This window comes from Triturus cristatus, chromosome 6 (genome assembly GCF_964204655.1).
Source record: "Triturus cristatus chromosome 6, aTriCri1.1, whole genome shotgun sequence".
Lineage (NCBI taxonomy): Eukaryota > Metazoa > Chordata > Amphibia > Caudata > Salamandridae > Triturus > Triturus cristatus.
The window spans coordinates 996945897-996962812 of record NC_140589.1 but is presented as its reverse complement, the minus strand read 5'-3'; the positions used below and the strand labels follow the sequence as shown (position 1 = coordinate 996962812).

The following is a 16916-nucleotide window of genomic DNA, read 5'->3' as shown; positions in this document are numbered from 1 at the left end:
CTACTTTTCATCGTCCACTATCCTATTTTCTATCTTCCCAGTATATGGCCTCACTATTTCTCCCTCACAAATACATTTCTCCTATTCTCTCCAGATCTTCCTTTTTTCCTCAATATTCACGCTATTTGGTTCTCCTTTTTATCTTGTATCTGAGTCTCATTTTCCTCTCCAACTTTCTTTATTCCCATGCATTTGCATACCTTGTTGCATTTTTAGAGTGGTTGTGTGTTTTGCAGGTTTGAATTATTATCTTTTAAATTACTTATGTCACTGAGATTTACTTCTTGGAACGTTAGGGGTATGAATTCGCCCATCAAAAGGCAAAGAGTTCTCACCCATTTAGCCAAATTGAATGCTGACTTGGTGTTTCTGCAAGAGACTCATTTAACGGACATCGAGTCATCAAAACTAAAAAGAGGGTGGGTAGGAGATGTTTTCTCATCCCCGGGTGATGGGAAGCGTAACGGTGTAACAATATTATGTCGCAAGTCACTTCCAATCTCATTTGTATCACAAGAATCTGATGGGGAGGGTAGATGGTTGCTTGTCAAATTGTTGTTAAAAGGAGTACCGGTATCTCTTCTCAATGTTTACGCCCCTACTTCAGGTGAGTCCTCCTTTTGGTCTACACTAGCTCGACAGATTGCACACGCTATGGAAGACAATTTTATACTGGCAGGTGATTGCAACCAGGTTTTTGACCCATTTATTGACAGAAACTCCAGATTCCCTTTTGTCCCTACCAAACAGCACAAGTCCTTTGTCCATGCCATTAACCAACACAAACTTCTAGACGCGTGGCGTTTGTGCAACCCTGCCATCAGAGAATACACTTTTTATTCACCTACCCATCACACCCAATCTAGGATTGATTATATTTTTGTGTCCCACAACATTTCGCAAACACTCACATATGCAGAAATAGGCCCTATTTTACTTTCAGACCACGCTCCGGTTGTGATCGGCATCGATATTTTACCCAAATCCCCAACCCCTAGGAGGTGGCGTTTTAACAATGCACTTCTCTTAAATCCAGAATTTACTGCTTCTTTTACTGCTTTCTCTAACGAATATTTTCAACTTAATCAAACTGACTGCATGTCGTTCTCAACAATATGGGATGCATATAAGGCATCGGCAAGGGACTTTATCATCCGTTATGTTGCCAAGAAACGAAGGTCTGCTCGTTTAGATGCCAAAATTCTTCTTCAAGACATTAAAAAGTTGGAACACTCTTACTACACATCACACTCAAAGGAATCTCTAGCTGCTCTTATTAAGGCTAAATTGCAGTTTAATAAGAAATCGACAGATGATGCTTCCTTGTACTTGCTGAAATCCAGTGCAAAGTTTTATGGTGGCAAAAATAAGGCCGGGAAAATACTGGCTAATTATCTAAAAGTCAAGCAAAACAAATTGAATATTGATTCAGTCTACGATAGTAATTCCAATCTCAAATTTAAAGATGAAGAAATCTTAAATGAATTCTCCCGTTTTTATCAATCTTTATACTCATCTGAAACACAACCCACTGATGATTCCCTTTCATATTTCTTCTCGACTATACCAAAACTGAATCCCTCCTCTCTGGATTTATCTCCTTTGGAGTCGGACATTACGCAACAAGAGCTGGCAGATGCGCTTCAACACCTTAAAAAAGATAAAGCGCCTGGCCCGGACGGTTTTACCGTTGAATTTTACCTCCATTTCTCGAAGACCCTTTTACCTAAACTGTACCTCTTGACGGAGTCCTTCTGCTCCTCCAAGAAATCCTCTGGTTCCTTTTCCGAGGTGCATATCTGTCTTATTCCCAAGGAGGGTAAGGATTCTAAATTCTGTAAGAATTATAGACCCATTTCCCTAGTTAATATTGATTACAAAATTTTTTCAAAAGCTTTGGCTATTAGATTGGATTCTTATTTGCCAAAATTACTGGGGAAGGAGCAGTCTGGCTTTGTAAAGGGGCGTTTTATCACTGATAACACCCGCCTTCTTTTTAACATCCTGTCTAAATCGTCTCGGCTAACGCACTCCCTGGCAGCAATAGCATTGGATGCGGAGAAGGCGTTTGATAGGGTTGAGTGGACTTATTTGTTCTATACTCTTAACTGGTTTGGCTTTGGCCCCAAATTCATTTCTTTGGTTTCCCTTCTTTACTCCAATCCTCGGGCTGCAGTATGTGCTAATGGTTTAATTTCCTCTTTCTTTGACCTAGGCAGAGGAGTTCGTCAAGGGTGTCCCCTGTCCCCCTTTTTGTTCAACCTTGCTTTAGAACCTTTCCTTTCTAAATTACGCCATAATCCCTGCTTACACGGTTTTCAAACGTCTAACTTTCATATTAAGATGGCAGCTTATGCTGATGATATTTTGCTTTTTGTTTCTCGACCAAGTGAATCGATTCCTGCTTTTCTAGCTGAAGTCCAAGCATACTCCCTCATTTCTGGATATAAACTGAATAATGATAAATGCGAGATTTTACCCCTAACCAAATTTACTTTCAAAACAGATTTTAGTGACTCCAATTTCACATGGAACCCCAAGCATATTAAGTACCTAGGTTTGCATATCACACCTAATATTTCAGATACAGTGGCACTGTGTATGAGCAAGTGTAATCAGAAGCTATCAGACCTGACCACTAGATGGCATCCTCTCTACTTATCTTGGTGGGGTCGTTTGGATACAATAAAAATGATGCTGACACCTATAGTCTTATATACTATATCTAATTTGCCAGTTCCGATTCCTGTTACATCACTTAACAAAATCAATTCTGTACTAGTTTCCTTTTTGTGGAATAAAAAAACGCCCAGAATGTCACTGCAACGGTTAATTCACTCCAAAGATAAAGGTGGAGTCAATTTTCCGGATTTCCGAAAGTACCACCAAGCGTTTCTCTTCCGCCAGGCATCTTTCTGGTTGCTCGAGCCTACAGGTGATTGTCCTTTATGGACCTCAATTGAACGTCTTTCTATATCCCCTTTTTCATTTCAGGAATACCTCGCCTTTTCGCGTCCACCGCAGTCGATTACGACTCCCATAATCAAATTGACCTCCAAGCTCCTCCGGCTATTGCATCCCCCTATTCAACTTACTAAAGATTCCTTCCTTCAAACACCCATTTGGCATAACAGAAATCTCCTCATTCGCAATAGGCCCTTCTATTGGAAGTCTTGGCGACAGAGGGGATTACTCTGGGTTCACCAACTATTTTCCCATTCTGATTTTTTGTCTTTTCCCTCGCTTAGCCAATCATTCAACCTCCCTCCTTCATTCATCACCAAATATAACCTTTTGAAGGAAGCTGCGATGAGTGCTTACACCCATTTACCCGACGCTTCCAGCTCTCCTAATAATTCTGATTCTCTGCTACAATTTTACAACATGTTAAAGAGTACTCCTAAAGCTTCCATCATATATAGTTTCTTGCAGAACATTCACGCAACTGGGCAGAAATCAAAAATAGAGGAAGCATGGGAACATGATTTTCACACCTCTTGGCACTCTCCTACCTGGAAGAGCTTATGGATTAAGATTCGTAAATCCTCTAGGGCTGCCAACATTACGCAAACACTGTTTTTTATATATAACAGACTCTTACTAACACCACAGGCCTTGCATAGACGCTTTTCAGATGTACCGGATACATGCTGGACATGCTCTTCCCCAAACGCTGATCTGTTCCACATGTTATTTTTATGCACACATGTAAGTGATTTTTGGAAGCAAGTTTGGACTCAAATCAATCTAATTTTTGGTATTGCATGTTCTTTTTCCTTCACTAATGTCTTTCTTGGCAGTCTCTCTCCTGTCTGGGAAAACACATTGTCCGATGTTAAGATTATTGATTTGCTAATTGCAGTTGCTTTTCAACAAATTACTGTTAACTGGAAAGACTCTACACAAATTTCCTACAGAGCATGGTGGTATGCTGTTTGCCATAACCATAGATTGGATACGGCTTTTGTCTATCCTGCACATTTGGCAACAAGGCGTCTGGCGTTATGGTCCCCTGTTACACAGTTTCTTGATAGGAATGCCAAACAGTTTTCCCAGATGCAACCGTCACAACAAGAGGTTCTTAAACCCCCCTGATCCCCAAACCATTCCAATTCTTTTCTCTTCTATTTAATTAGTAAATGATGCTCAGATTTTTTTTATATTTTTTTTTTTATGTGTATTATTAATATCTCATTTAGTATTATTCATTTCTTAGTTTGTGTATCTCAGAATATGCTTTTATGGACATGTTGATATGAGGTAAATGTTATGTATTCTATATGGACACCTGTATACTTTTTAATAAATACTCTTTTTGAACTTAAAAAAAAAAAAAAAAAAAGAATAAAGCCCCGGGTCCAGACGGCGTCCCCGCTGACCTATACATGAATTCACCGACCTTTTGGGCAAATATCTTAACTAATGTTTTTAAGGCATCTGTTTGCAACCCTTTCCCAGCCTCTTGGTCCACCTCGGTCATAGTCCCGATTTTTAAAAAAGGGCAGCGCATGGACCCCTCTTGTTATAGGCCCATTTCCCTGCTAGACTCCGCCGTTAAAATCTTGGGCAGAGTCCTTCTATTCAGACTCAGGGAAAACATGGAGAGGCTAGGGGTGCTCTCTAATTTACAATATGGCTTTCGAGAAAAAAGGGGTACCATGGACCAATGCTTAAACTTACATCTTTTAATAAGCAAGTATACGGTGGCAAAGGATGGGTCCTTATTTATGGCATTCATGGACCTATCTTCGGCTTTTGACATGGTAAACAGGGCCAAGCTTTGGAGGATCTTACATGATATTGGCATTGATCCTCCACTGATTAACTTTTTAGCGGCCCTACATGAAATGCTTTTTGCCACCATTAGGGTAAATCAAGAGGGAAGATGCACTCGACACTTTAGTTCAGAGAGGGGGGTTAGACTAGGTTGTATTTTGGCCCCCCTCCTTTTTACTATTTATATAAACGCCTTGGATAGCTCTCTAGGCACCACTAGGGCAGACCTCCCGCGTGTAGGAGCTTTCTCAATCCCTGTTCTCCTATACGCGGATGACGCTGTCTTACTGGCTCGTACGGGGGTGGGCCTGCAAAGGATGCTGGATTCTTTTGCCTCTTTTATGGACCAGCTTGATTTGAAGGTGAACATTATCAAATCTCATGCCATGGTCGTGGGCAGAAGTACCCGCAGCTGTAAACTAAAAACTTTCTATTGTAAGGGGGCGGAGGTGTCAAGGGTACGTACCTTCCCATACCTAGGCGTCCTTTTCGATTATAAGGGTTCTTGGGGCCCACAAATTAAGCTAAAAAGCATTTCGATGGCAAGGTCCACCAGTGCTCTTTTGGGCTTCTCAAAAAGGTTGGGGGCGAGACCCATGGAGGCACTGATAAAAGTATACAACGCTAAATGTATGTCCATTGTCTTGTATGGTGCCCCGTTGTGGGGCCACATAGCCCAAGTCCAAATTCAAAGAGTTGAAAATAGGTTTCTGAGATCCCTCCTGTCTGTCCCTCAATCCACCCCCACATTTAGTACTCACACAGAGGTGGGGATTGGATATGTTACGGACAAGTTGAGGGTGGCCCCCCTGGTTTGTTGGGCAAAAACATGGTTAAATAAGGAAATCACGTTGAACCATGCCATTCTCACAGATATTATTGCCATGGAAAATGCTAAAAGGATCCCCTGGGTTGAGTATGTGAGAAAGGCTTTTGCTGACCTAGGACGTCCAGAGCTTTTTACCTCCCCGGAGAACATTGTTAAGAAGGACGTCCATTGGATTAGGGCTACTTTTTTAGAAGAGGCAAGGCTGACCCGGGAGGAGTTGGAGCTTAAAAAACCAGTTGTGAGACAGAACTATGTTCTAGTCACCTCGCCCTCCCTGGAGCCATACTTACAGCTTGTAACCAAACCTTTTCATAGATTTTTACTGACCAGGTTTAGATTTAACCTAATCCATTACTCTCTGGGGAGTTACCCTGTGTGGGCCAAACCTGAATGTAGTACGCCCTGCAGGTGCGACAATTTCTCAACCCAAGATACCCTGCATTTTATCATGTTTTGTAGTTTTTACTCTGAAATGAGGAAAAAATGTTTGCTCCCACTTTTAAAAGAGAAAGGTTTCATTCAAGTCAGACCAGCCCTCATACATTTACAGATGCTGAGTAGTACTCGTGACATCTTTTACGTGGCCAGCTTTTTGGTGGCAGCTATGAGGCTCAAGAACAAAAAACTGCCTCTCTCTGGGGAGCTTGATTGCTAATTTGCACAATTGGGGTCTTAGAGTTTCTCCCAACTGTATTCTGTGGCTCCGTATGAACTTGCTCTTTGCACATAGAATGTCTTCTTACTTTTTTATTATTCCTCTTATCATTGTTTTTATTACACTTGTTTTAACAAAATTCTTATACACAATTTTTTAATGAATTGTATCTATCTGTTTGTAATTTTATGTGATGCCCATTGCTTTTATGATTTTAATTAATCGAAATAAAGTGCTTTGACTGACTGACGAAGTAAGTACTTTGCAGGGTTAAAAGAGTAATTCCCCCCTTTCACTGTCCACTACCTTCACTCAGGTAAGTACTTGGCAGCACCTTTCCTGAGGTAAGTACTTGGCAGTGTAAGAATAATAATGCTGTCCCCCAGTCACTGCCCAGAACTCTTCCTGCATATATTAATTTTTAATTTAATGAATTTTTATTGTCAATTATTTTCTGAAAAAAAGCCAGAATTTGAATTTACATTGGCCCACATGCATCAAAGCAAAAAACCGTTCGCAAACGGGCAGATCCTCAGAATCTGCCCCTTTGCGACCGGTATTTTTGCATTTGGGATGCATCATCCCAAATGCAAAAATCGCAATTTAAGTAATCGCTAAATTGCGATTACTTAAATTGCCATTGCATTTAAGGAATCGCAAATTGAGATTCCTTAAATGCAATGTATTAAAGTAAAGAAACTAACGATTTCGCTAATAGAGGGAGCAAATTTCCATGAAGTTGAACTTCATGGTAATTTGCAAAAACTTTGAAAAATGCACTAAAGTGCATTTTTCAAATTTCCATTTTACACACACACATGCCCTTGGGGCATGTGTGTGTGCAAGATGTACTCACATGCAGATTTTAGGGGTGCAACAGGGTGTCCTTTTGACACCCTGGCACCCTTGAAATTGCATTCTCAATTTGCGATTCTCTAATTGAGAATCGCAAATTGAGAATGTCTTCCCCTTCATTCCTATGGGTCTCTAGGCCCGTAGGAATGAATGGGGAGGTATCCCTTAATTGCGACTCGCAATTTGCTAGCCTTTTGCTATTCCTTAGTTGCGAATTCTTCTTTTTCACTAATAAGGAATCGCAAATGGCATTGTTGATGCATGTGCCAGCTAGTTGTTAAATTTGAAAATCTACCCACACTGTGTCTGGACATAACCTTCACTACATCTGAAAAAGTAAGAACATTTATTTCAAACTTTTTAGTTTTGTGCTATGGTTAGTGATTTTACAATATGTTAAATGTTGAGGTTGTACTTACTTAAGTACGTAGAAGGCAGTGTTTGGAAATGGATGTGATTCACTCTCCTGGTCTCTCTGGTGTATGTGGTCACGTCCAAAGGCAGTGTACGAGTGAATACAACATTGTAGATGCCTATTTTTATATGTTTTTAAGTGGTATTCTATAATTAAAAATAAAATAAGTGTTGAAAAGTATTTTTCCTTTTTTAAATAGTGAATAAGGTACGATTTTTTTATCTGTGATAAGTAACATGCTTTTGACCTTCTTCACAGTAAATAACAGCCATCTTGGTTGAGGATAAGGGTCTTTGCCTATGTAGAAATGAAACAAAGCCGGGTTTTATATGCTTAAACTGTTAAACTACAGTATAAAATGTCTGAACTATGCTGACATGTGTTGTTTCATTTGTTCTTTATGTTTGGGAATGGAATTTTCCCAAAAAAGTAGCTGTTGCATCAGTCTTTCAAATATGCAAGTGAAATGTGTCTACTGGTGCATATTTTTCCATTGTGTTGTTTGGAGATACCATATTAAAAATATATTGTGTTTTGTTGGGATGTATTGCATTGACTTGCTATGGGTTACGTTGTCTTGTTCTGTGTTGTTAAGTATTTTTTTTTTTTAAATGTGATAAAAAACATGATATTTTTTAGAATATACATTTTTTGAATGTATACATTTTGAAACATGTTTTAATTTATATTCATATCTGCTCTTTTTATTTAAAAAATAAATGTCTTGTAAAGGCTTGTATGGTAAAGGTATGCTGGGTTATGGATAGGGGTCATTTATGGTCATGGCAACATATGGAATGAGTGAAGGTTGATGCCTCCATAGTGTAATCATGCATATCACTTGATAGACATATTTTGTAGGCTAGAAAGGGTGAGGGTCACAGAGGGGTGAAGACATCTGGCACAATGAGACAAGGGGAAATTTTGCTGCCTTCTTACTTAGTCACAATGCAATGGTCCTTGATAAAAGCGGTGAGGATGGTAAGAAATGTAGTATGAGCCCATTTTGAACATGTTATGGGCTGACTTACTACGTGAACAGGGAAAGCAAAGCGGGCAGATGGGCCACATATTTTAGTGCTCACATGGGCGCTTGGCTGGCATCAGAGTGTAATGCTCCTGTATCCAATCTACAGAAATCTATATTTGAAGTGAAAATCGAGACATTTGGGGCTCTTGATGACTGCAAGTGGGCTCCTCACATCAGCACCAATGACCATGTCACACGCAAAAAGAAGTTCCGACTGTTACTTGTTCTTTGCACCAAAGAGTTACCACTTGCATCAACCACCAATGCGTTGCTACATTGACAACTGCTTCTCGCATCGACACAACCTCTTTGCAGTCCCCACCAATGAGAAACTCCAGCTGTGGTTCATCTTGTGGACTTGGACTCTGGGGAGGTAAAACCTCCACAGTGACGAATGTGGTTCCTGTATCCAACCTGCACTCCATCGTGGTCAGCCTGAATTTTAAAATTTGCCCTGATCAGCATGACAACATACCTGTGAGTGTTAGTGTTTTTTTATTTGAAACTTTAAAAATTCATAACTTTGGTTCTATATTTTGGGTTTTTACCATTTTGGTGTATTTTTTTCATTAACATTTACTCTATTTGTCTAAATTGCTTTGAAATTTACCTTTTGTTGTTTTTTTCACTGTATTGCTGTTTGAGTGCTGCATAATGTCTTTACACTTTGCCTCTATGTTAAGCCTGACTGCTTTTGAACCAAGCTGCCAGAGCATTAAGCATAGGTTTATTTTGTGACTTTCATGGTTCAACCTGACAGGGATTGTGCTTAATACTATAGTGGGGCATCCATACCCCTCAACTAATAACCCATTTTCTTACATCTTTCCTACAGGTGACCTAGCACTCTGGTCTTCCCATTTACTGTGCAACGCTCTTTAAGTGAGCCTATGCAACGGATAACTAATAGCTATGCAATGCATGTTCATAATATTCCCTATAACATGTATCCTTGATTGGCTATGAAGTGTTATTTTTAGTGTTGCTGATGCTACCCATACCTGCATCACCGTGGATGTGTTTCTCCAAAATTATGTCTCACGTTTTTATGGACACCTACCTTTTACATAATAAGGAACCCATCAAGTGTGCTCAACTTTTCTACCTATGTCATCCATGGAGCGTCCTACAATTTGATGCTCCAGGAAATGGGACACCAATATGTCTTCTCTTTCACTCATGTCACCGAAAGTTTGTGGTTCAGTCTCCGTTGCTGATATAAGTAAGAACCTTTCTTGTAGATACTGCTTGTATGAGAGTCACCTATATTTTAAGATTTTTTTAATTTTTTGTCAAATATTTTAACATGTTATTCAAATAGTCGGTCTATATGGTGGGAGGGTTTCTACATATTTATTTAAATTGATTGTAATATTTTTTATGTTTTGTTTCATGAGTAGTTACATAAATACACTTTGCTGTTATTGAATAGATAATTTAAACATTATAGTTTTTATATATTAATTGGTTAGCTAGTTAATCGATTCTAATAATTATTCAATTGTATCTGTAATTTTCATATGAAATAATTATGTTATGTTTATGTTTTTTATCATAATTATTTTTATAGCAGCTTTATAATATGGGCTTTATTGTGATGTCGCTCAGAGAGGCCTCCGACCAAATCCCGTCTCGGTTGGGGAACCGGCCAACCATAGGTTGGTGGTTCTGCACACTGAATTAGGTTGCGACCGCACATCGTGCAGTCACAAGCTCCCATTTGTTTATTGGTGCTTGTGCAGCAGGCTGAAACTGCCCTCTGCACAAACTCCCATTGAGAAATAGAAGTTTGTAAAAATCTGTGCACCGTGTTGCAGGCACCGTATAGTGCACGGACTTTCAGGGGGACAACATAGGTGCCCCCCAGGGTCACAACCGGAGAGCCAGAGGGTAAGGCTTTTCAACAGCCTATCCATGATGGAAAGTATGACATGAAAAGGCTGTTGGAAACAGACATCATAATCCGGATGGCGGCAACGCCACCCGTGAGGGATTATGAGCCCATTACGACTGGCCAACGGGCTCCTTGTCATTGTAATATGGCTGTCAGAGTGTAAACTTACAATATTGGTTGGAAAGGGCTTTCCGACCGACATTGTGATCAGGCCCTTAGAATAGTTATTTTCTCTATTACTAATTTATTTTTTCGTTTGTGGGTGGTGGCATTTCAGAGTAATAGAGTGTGAAGTATTTGAAATTTATTTTTAAAACATTTTAATTCACAGAATTTTTTAATATAATTTTAAAAGTTAATTCATTGTTTTTAGTTTTTAATAATATGTATAAAGTATGTATTAAAAACGTTTTACTTGGTTAAGGAAATATGATTTATGTTTATTTATTTAAAATATCTGCATTTTATTCTGCATTAATTTAGGATAAGTAAATTTTCTCTACTCTTGCTTAGTCTGGAGTAGCAATTGTAAATATGATGCCTACATAGTTAAACATAATCCTTACTGTTTTCAGTTTGGAGTGGGAAATAGTGCATTTGACCCCTCCAGCATACAACTATTTCCTTTCTGTTGATTACATTGGAGTGGGAATAGTAAATCTAACCCCTCCAAAGGCTAACACTTTTGCGCTGTTGCTTACGTTACAGTCGGCCTTGGTCTCAACTCCCTTTAGAACGTAGGGTAGAGATACTCAACGACACCAGACCGACCTCAGAGCCTAAGCCAACCACTGCCTATCTTAATTTTGAAAACTGGTTGAGCTCTTCCTTAGATATAGTGCTCCCTAAAAAAATGTATTAAGGATAACATTGGAGCTAATAAGAATGACTGGTACACTCCTAAACTGCGTACACTTAAACAGGCTTGTAAGCGAGCGGAGAGGAAATGGAGGAAGGATTACTCCACTTTCCATAAAGCAAACTATAGAGAGAACATTAGAAAGTATAAAGAAGAAATTAAGTATGCGCAATCCCTTTTTTATGAAAATCAAATATTGTCAGCTCCTAATTCTTCCAACGAAATATTTCGTATAGTAAACTCCCTTATCAAATCCCCTTCCCCACCTACTTGGTGTGAGGACATATTAGCTCGCTGTAATCAGCTGGCCCCTTTTTTTTCTAATAAAATTCAAGAGATTTACTCATCCTTTCATCAAACAGTGTTTGCTGATGCTTCATCATCTAATAAAATAGGTTGTATTCACAATTGCACTTTGACTGCTTTTCCTATTATGGACTACTCCTCTCTTCAGGCTATACTTGGCCAATTGAAGTCAGGCTCCCCTAAAGACTCAGTTCGCCCCCCATTTTAAATCGCATTTTTGACACAGTTGCTACTGTTACCCTGGATGTGATTAATGCTTCATTACAGACAGGCATTGTTCCCCTTTCCTGGAAGCAAGCTATGGTGAAAGCACTGTTAAAAAACCTAACTTGGACCCAGAGGTACTGGGAAATTATCGCCCTAGCTCCCTGCTACCAGGGATTAGCAAAATTGCCGAAAAGTACATAAACTGTGTTTTGTCCAGTTTTTTGGAAACCAATAATTGTTTTCATCCATCCCAGACCGGTTTTAGACCAATGCAGGGGACAGAGACGGCCCTTTTAACGGTAACTGAGGCCACGAGAAAAATTTTAGATAACGGAGGCTGCGCTGCTATTATCCTTTTGGATCTCAGCGCAGCCTTCGATACAGTTAACCACCAGTTGCTCATTCAAGGGCTCAAGCAGGTAGGAGTAACTAATCTGGCTCTCAAGTGGATTCACTCATTCCTGGAGTACCGGTCTTTTCAAGTATGTCATGGAGACTGTATCTCCGATCCCCAACCCCTTCGGTGTGGGGTTCCGCAGGGATCTTCCCTGTCCCCCACGCTTTTTAATGTATATATGAGCCCCTTGGCAGGGATTGTGGAAGCGTTTGGCATTCAAATAGTCACCTATGCCGATGACACACAGTTGATTGTTTCCTTTAACCAGGTGAATGACTCCACTTCGGACTTTGCATCGTGCCTGGAAGGAGTATCAGCGTGGATGGACCATTCTTTCCTGAAGCTGAATGGCTCCAAAACAGAGCTGATGTTTTTGGGTAACTCTACTGTACCTAATTTAACATCTTTGTGGCCTAATTGTTTTGGGCCTCCCCCACTTCTTAAAGATCATATTAAAAGCCTGGGAGTGTGGTTAGATCGTAAGCTTGATTTTGGGGAACAAGCAAAGAAGGTGGCTGGCAGCTGCTATGGATTACTGAGGATGACACGGAAAATTATTCCTATCCTTCCTCTCAGTACAAGAAAAGTGGTGATTCAGGCCCTTATTTTATCAAGGCTTGATTACGCTAATGCCCTTTACCTAGGAGCACCCTGCTCCACAGTTAGGACATTGCAAGCTGTTCAGAATTGTGCGGCACGCCAACTTCTGAACATCCCCAAGCGACAGTCAGCACGGCAAGCACTCGCCGCTTTGCACTGGCTACCCATTCAGCAGAGAGTACAGTTTAAAGCCCTCTGCATCTTACATAAGATTTTATCAGGTTGTGCCCCTTCTATTATTGGCTCTCTTGCCTCCTTCTACCATCCGATCAGACACCTTCGTTCAGGTAATAAGTGGCTTTCTGCTGTTCCCAGAATTAGGAAAGTACGTGCCGGAGGTCGATCTTTTTCCTACAATGCAGCCCGGCTTTGGAATTCACTTCCTCTTGACATTCGATGTGTAACTGACCATCTGGGCTTTCGGAAATGCTTAATAACCTTCCTGTTTCCGTAAAACTTCCACTATTCATTAGCTTTGGCCTCTAGCACAGGGATGCCTTTCGTAACCATGCGCTCTATAAATATTTTACAATTACAATTACATCCAACAGCCTCGAAGTCCAAACCTTCTGTTACTGTTGCACGTGGTTGAGTAGGAATGGTAAATGTAACCTCTCTAAAGTCCAAAACTTTCAATATTGTTGTTCAGGTTGAAGTGGAAAGAGTAAATCTAACCCATTCAGATTCCAACACATTCCCTACTGTTCCTTGTGTGGGGTATGTTGGGGGGGCATAGTAAATCTGACCCCCATTAAAGTCCATCATTTTCCCTACTATTGTTTTCTTTGGAGTGGTTGCAGTTAATTTGACTTTTTCAAGTGTGAAGACATGGTAGATGGGTAATCATGCTTGAACAATACAGGTATATTTATTTGTTCAATTGGAAGAAACAGTGGACATTGATATGTTTATATGATCAGAATTTGTGGTATGTTGGATGGATTATTGCAAATTTGATTCCTGATGAAGACACGGATGGGGATAAAACACGTTGGCTGTTCTGGCTTATCGATTTGTTATGAAGAAAATTAAAAGGGTTCAATAAAGATGATTTTTCACAAATGAAGACTGGAGACAGTACTCATTTGAACGATCCTTTGAACAATGACTGAGAATGTTGTTGCATGAAATTCTTGCTGAAAAAATTGACTCAAAGTACTAACACATTGGATTTGATTATATTTAATAATATTGAAGATAGAGTTTGAGTGCTTCTCTCTGATTTATGAAAATGTAAAAGTTGTTTCGGGTATTAGTAGCAATGAAACCTCGGGAGGTGTAAAGTACCACATTTGTTGAAATCTAGAAAATAAGCTTGAGCAAAGTAGTTTGACCACTACTACCATATTGTTTTGAAAGTATACCAAACATGTTACCATATATTGTCATGTGAGAATCCATATGAAGAAGCTAATATTTAGCTCATTATTCAAAAGATTTCTCCACACCATCCAATGAGTAATCATTGTAAGGTACCCTCCCAGCTGAACTTTACCAAGTATGTTCATAACAAAAAACATCAACTTCTCAGCTACATATCAGGTTATTCATCAAAACATATGAGTACTATGTCTCTTAATCGTGGATATCGTTTCAACAAAGAAAGGTGTACTGTTCACCCCTTAGGATTGTTCCATCAGTCCATGAACCTAAGGGCCTACCATCCTCTCACAGTGCTGTGGGACCACAATCTAAAGCAGGAGTAAGTTCATGTTTTTCATTCTAGAAGGCAGAGTGGTTACTGTAACACCTTCTGACAAATGTGTCAGTACTGGCCCCAAAACAACATCAAAGTTTAACTTTCTGGCTCAACATCACAAAAGACGGTTTCTCCATGACCATAAGATTCCACAATCTCATATATCAATGTGTGAGTGGTGGGATCATGTCTTTTTTCCAGTGGAAGGCTACTGTTGTTTTGACTTCTCCAGGCAGTTCCATATCACACAATTTTGTCAGCCTGGGTTTGAAATCATAATGTCAGAGGTCTAATTCCCAGTAGCAGAGTATAAATTGTCATTGGTATTGGATACCCCAATGTTGTTTGTAGTTCCTCCATGATGGCAACTCAATTGGAGCAATCTTGGGGCAGTTCTACCATATAAGTTTCATATATCCCAGCATGTCACAACACCTCCAGCAGTTTTAGAGTTAGGATAGCATTTATATAAGGTTGTAGGATATCGGTATCATCCCAGTAATAGTTTATGGTGTGCTTCCCTGCCTGAGATCCTCAATACACATTGCTGTAGGTCTGCCCATATTTTCTGACATTGCACAACAATACGCGTAGCTCCAAATTGGCAGATCGTGCTGAGGCTGGACGTCACATAACATGACTCTATCAAAAGAAAATATATCTGTGAAAGGACCCCCTTAGAGCCAGTTGCCTGTCGTATAAATTGCTCAGATAGGGTGGGATCTCTAATGGCAGCCTCTTGTAGGTTGACTGTAATACCTAATGTCAAAGGTAAGTGTAGCAAAATCTCTCTATTTTCCCTACTCTAAATCCCTTTTGAATATCTCAAATGTGTTGATCTTGCCTTGAGCAAATAAATCTGCACATGGCCACATGACTGTCAGCCAGGTGTGCATTCACCTTCACATTCTCATGGCAGGGGCCCCTGCTGTAAAATTCACACCGGCACTGGTCATGTGCTAATTATTTCCCAATATAGCCTCCGGGCTTAACCTCCACTCTTGCCGCACCCACTTTACCTCTCGCCAGCTGGTATAGGCAGGTTTCATAGGCATCTCGGTGTTGTCTCCTGCAGGAGGTCTAATGTCCAGTGTTGTTTTCCTGCATTTCTTCGAAGTCATGGGCAGGAGCGCCTGTGCCCTGCAAGGAAGCACACAAGGACAGCTGCTGGGTTACTTCAGGGTAGTCTGCTGCATTCAGGCAAGCACAGCCCCCCTGGTCCCCACAGGCACCATGTTATCAGTTTCTGGACCAAGAGGCCCAGCAGGGTGCACAACAGCAATCAGAGTCTCAGTGGCCTCCCGGATACCCACCCCTACCTCACGCCTCCTCATCACTGATCCTTCATGAATGACCGGCCAGAAAACAGCCCACTTACAGATGTATGTAAAGACTATATTTGTGTCCTTGATATTTTTGGGTCATATTGTAGCACTAATGTTTTGTTATGCGATATTTTATCAAGCAACCTTCACAGGGACTTAGTTTTGCGTACTGTGTCTTAACCTGCACCTCACGTACTCTTCATCTATGATCCCCTGAGACAACAGATTTTTTTAAAATGTACCATACTTATTGCAAAATATTATTTTGGTGATTGTTTCTTTACATTTCACACCATTCTTGATTTAATACATACAGTACAGTGCTTCATACATGCTCATAAATTGCTAATACAGCATGCAAACATTGTCATTTGTAAAGAACCATTGCCTAAGGACATTTTTCACTGACCCTGATGCAGCACGACAGCATGTGCTGCATCAATGAAATGAAGGCATTAGTCAGTACCAGAATCTTTGATAGCCTACAAACTTCATGTCAGCAGGACACAACTTTGCCAGACCTGGAATTTCATTTAACACATTGATGAATCGTACGGGTTTTCCTCTCTATTCGCTTTCAAGTCACCAGTTGGGAAAAACATTTCATAATATGACTTTTTAAAGGAATTCCAGAACTAGGGTAATTACATGTAATCAGCATTAGGTTATCTACCAACACCATTAGTAATTCTCATGACAGAGCATTGCATTTACCTTGAATCTAAGTGCAGTGATATTTGTTCCTCGATTCACATTGTTTTGTTCTGCCAGTGAATTGACTCATGTACATATTCGGTAATCCAGATGACCATTATGAAAGTTAAGAATGCTGTGATCATGTGTCCTTACTGCTGGAGAAGCATTAATATGCCGTTTTAAGGGCCGCAGTACTAGGAAGTGAAGCAAACTCAGTCCTAAGATTACATGGATGTGTACAGAATGGGTTTACTAGAGACTGGACCTATTGCATGCTGGTGAACCCAACAAGCTAGAAACCCTCCTAATGCATTCAGAAATTTCTATAACACAAAATAACATCTGTGGCACCAAGATTCTCAGATTCATTGAA

At 40.1% G+C, this 16916-nt stretch overlaps 1 protein-coding gene across 8 annotated transcripts in view; it reads left to right on the top strand.

Annotated features, from left to right (window-relative positions):
- The window catches only part of LOC146820907 (uncharacterized), a 408950-nt gene that overhangs the window by 213583 nt on the left and 178451 nt on the right, over nucleotides 1-16916 (top strand). The gene's annotated exons all lie outside the window — the stretch shown is intronic.